Source organism: Bubalus bubalis, chromosome 1 (assembly GCF_019923935.1).
Source record: "Bubalus bubalis isolate 160015118507 breed Murrah chromosome 1, NDDB_SH_1, whole genome shotgun sequence".
In the NCBI taxonomy this organism is placed as follows: domain Eukaryota; kingdom Metazoa; phylum Chordata; class Mammalia; order Artiodactyla; family Bovidae; genus Bubalus; species Bubalus bubalis.
This window is the reverse complement of record NC_059157.1, coordinates 14874987-14879025: the sequence shown is the minus strand read 5'-3', so window position 1 is coordinate 14879025 and position 4039 is coordinate 14874987. Positions and strand designations below refer to the sequence as shown.

General features: G+C 40.6%; 1 non-coding gene across 1 annotated transcript; it reads left to right on the top strand.

Moving 5' to 3' along the window:
* Window positions 1–3336: 3336 nt before the first annotated feature.
* On the top strand, window positions 3337–3481 carry LOC112587447. Its single transcript, XR_003111949.3, has one exon. It is a non-coding gene; the product is annotated as a small nucleolar RNA SNORA51 (small nucleolar RNA).
* The last annotated feature ends 558 nt before the right edge of the window (window positions 3482–4039 follow it).

Genomic DNA, 4039 nt, shown 5'->3' with positions numbered 1-4039 from the left:
CATGACTTAACATTTGTTAGTTAAGGAGTCTGCCTGGAGCGACTGTGGCCTTGTGCATTGTCACATCCTATAATTCCTGTTCTTCCTACGCACTCAATAGCCCTCTGTGGTCTTCTTGGATGAGCAGCATCTTTTTCACTTCATTTTATGGGAGAAATGCAAAGCGAAGTCCTCTAGGGGGCCAGTTGCCTACTTAGTTGAAGTTCAACTAATGATAGGAACTGTAGCTGAAGCATGGAAGCTAATTCCCTTCACTATCTTCATTCCATTGGCTTTCATTAAATGTCACTGGCCATGTGTTTTCAAGTACCAATCCTGCCATCCAAATGTAAACACATATCGACCCTCCTCATTGCAATCAGCAACTCCCCCCCAACACACACACACACACACACACACACACACACACAGACTCCCCATGGACTCACACACATATTTTGCTTTCATCAAGCCTGGAAATAATTTTCTGCTTTGGGGCAGGAAAATTCTTTCCTGCTGGTAATGAAAACTGTAAAAATGTGCCCATGAAATTCTGTCTCCTTGGAATTCACTGCTGCTCAAACCAAGATTTTGCTGGTAACAAGTTGCTGAGGGAGGGGTTGGGAGGGTGAATTTTGCATGATTGGCGGTGTCTTCATCTAGTCCCATGCTAAAATCTGGACTGCATGTGATATAGTAGCCATGGAAAGTGAGCACATATTTTGCACTCCCCACAATGTGATCAAACATGGATAAATCTTTTGTTCTTAAAATTAATTATGGGCTGGTCCAGAGAGCACTGAGGATCAACTCCCACCTGACAAGAGTGTCTCACTGTAGAGGTTGGCAGGAAAGCATTTCCTAAGATATGAACCTAATTAAACTGAAAATACAGAATGTTAAGGATAAAACCTCAGATTCATGATGTGGTTTGAGCCAACAAGGAAAAAAAAAAGGGAGGGGGCTTTAATCCAAGCAGAAAAAGAGGATGCATAAGAATATGAATTTGATGGTATTGGGGGATCCCAGACAGAGTCCCAGAGGCCAGGAGAAAGCCCAGGCAATTGTAACTAAGAGCGCTCATCATTTTTTTTTCCCCTACCTGCTTGGCACCTTGGCCATGGCCCAGAGAGGCATCATTCATTTTACAGAGCAGTGTGTTGCCCCCTTCAGACTTTGACATCACTGTGAAAATTCAAACGAAGACTTTTTGCAGAAGTGGTTTTCCTCCCGTGGACACCCCACATTCTGAAGGGAAAAAGGACTGTGCTGATGAATTTGCCCACATGAATTCTCATGTGCTCTCCCCATGTGCCCGAGTCCCTTCTCCCTAGCGTGCACGTGCACGTACACACACACACACACACACACACACACACAACTCTTTGGAACTGAGTCCCCAAGAAATCAGAGACATAGGCTTCTGTTTTATGTGTGGTGCCAAACAGAAGCAAAAACTGTCTGCTCCTACTCATAAATTCTGTTTCATTGCAACAAGAAAGCATGCTCTTTCTCTGTCACTCTCGCACGCGCACTCACACACATCCACTCCCAGAAATGTTCCTACTTTTCAGCACATGATCAATAGGCGGATACCCACCTCAGGAAAGTTGCAATTGCTGTTTGCATCTAGCAGTCAATGGGAACTCTGGCAAAGCTGTATTCTGGAAGAGCCATTGGAGAGGTCAGCATGAAGCCTGACTTCAGTCCCCAAGAGAGAAAACAAGTGAGCCCTGATGAGGGTGAGTTGGTCCCCATACCATCATATCGGCTTGACTTGTCACAGGGTGTCCTGACATGCTAGCTTGACATTCGGAAAATAGATACACTGGATGAGAAATCATGGAGGAAAATAATTGTACGTGGCAGAGAGGAATAGGAAGACATTTCTGAACCCCTCTCCCTAGGTGGCTCAGACAGTAAAGAATCACATGCAATGCAGGAGATGTGTGCTTGATCCCCGGGTCAGGAAGACCCCCTGGAGAAGGGAATGGCAACCCATGACAGCATTCTTGTCTGGATAATCCCATGGATAAAGGAGTCTGGCAGGCTACAGTCCATGGGGTCGCAAAGAGTCGGACATGATTAAGTAACTAAACAACAACAAAACCTTCTTTTCTAAGAAAATCACTCCCTGGCACCCCAAAATGTCAAACTGAAAGTCTAATAAGGTTAAGGGATTTGATTCTCTCCAAAGAAAAAGGAAATAAGAGTCAAACCAAAATAATTGTTTAATAGGAAAACAATACCCTGGTCTCTCTCACACCTCAGATGAGAAACTCAAAAATCAATTTACAAAGAAAGTTCTTGCTTTCCTTGTGAATTAGAAACTCTGCAGATGAAAAATTCCTGTCTTTGACTTCAATTTCTGCCACAAACCTGAGAAGCAGCTCAGTTGGTGTTCTCGAAAGCTGCCCCTGAGGGCATGTGATGTCCAATTTTTTTTTGATAAAATGATATTTCCCAACCTCATGCATATCCCTTCCATTTTCCTGGATGCTTCAGCAAATACATGCAAGACTCTGCATTCAAGTGGATTTTGTCATCTATGTCTCTCTAAACATCATTCCCAACCTGAACAGTTTTGAATACCACTTAATGAAATCATTTTCTTTGCTTTAAAAAAAAACAGTATCAAGTTTTGAAATGTGATCATTCTGTTATCTCAGCTCATTATAATTACCCTCGAAATAATCAGTAATTACCTTCTTTTAACCTTTAGTTCTATCTTGGGCTACAACTAAAGGATTCAAGTGAAAGGAAATGAGGGTTCTCACTCTCCTTGAAAAAAATCTGTTCTTAAGCAAATCTTTCAGTATACACCCTCTGATCCTTTTCTGCCTTGGTTTCTTTACTTGGGTAATTTTCTCTTTAATTGCATTCTCATTTTCAAAGAAAATGAGAATGTGTTGGTTTTAAAAAATAAATAGGTGACTTTCAAAAGGAGGAAAACACCGCCTTCTAAAAGGAAGAGAAGAAATACATACCCCACTCACACTCTATCAGATATTATCTTGTTTTTTGCTCAGCATTGATCTCAAGTCAGTGGTAAAGACACAGGGTTTATGTAACTTATGCCCAGATCAGTTGAGAGGTGGAACTCCAGTCCAGACTTCTGGGATCCTAACATCCCTGTCAAGGCCTCTGAAGCTTCCCGAGGTCATGAAATGGATGTGTGAGAACTATCAGAAAAGTTCTGGGATGTCTGAAATTGGGCATTTATTTTTTTGCCATCTTTTCCAGTATTTGCATTGTTTGAGCTTCAGTATTGAATATTAGTGTTGTAAAAGTTTGTGTGTGTGTGTTTTAGCAGTAGTAGAAATCATTAATGTAAAATAATCTAAAATATTACCATCAGCCATCTTGTTGCTTACTGCAGGCTGTGTTCTTACACTGACCATATAGAATCAGAATAGAAAAGTGAAAGAGTAAACCCACCCCATGTACACCTCAGTCCAGGCAGGCCCTTTGCCTGGTCTGTATTGTGAATGGGGGGACATGGAATATAAATAAAAATAATATTAATAAATAAAAATAAAAGTAAAAATAATTTTAAAATAAAGTGAAAAAATTTTTTTAAATTAGCAGTGAATAAATGTATTTTTTAATGCTAAGAAAAATATAGAGAATTTCACCCTTTTAAGCATCTCCTGGATCTTTATTTTTTAAAAATGCCAAGAAAAGAAAAATGGCAGTGCTGAAAGCCAGAAACTTAGTAGAAAGAATCCAAACCTTTAATTACCCAAGCTAAATGGAATTTAGAAGCACATCGTGAATGATGAAGAATCTTCCTTTTTTTCTTGGGAAAAGAAATCTATTTTATATCACTAACAAGAGCCAGAAATAACTTTTAAATCTAAAGTCTTGTGTAAGGCATCTACAAATAGATCAAAAGGCAGAGTCACTTCTGCGGTTATTATTTAGGCACTAAGTTATGTCCAACTCTTTTGCGACCCCGTGGTCTGTAGCCCGCCAGGCTCCTCTGTCCATGGGATTTCCCAGGCAAGGAGTGGGTTGCCATTTCCTTCAGAGGATCTTTCCAACCAAGGGATTGAACCTG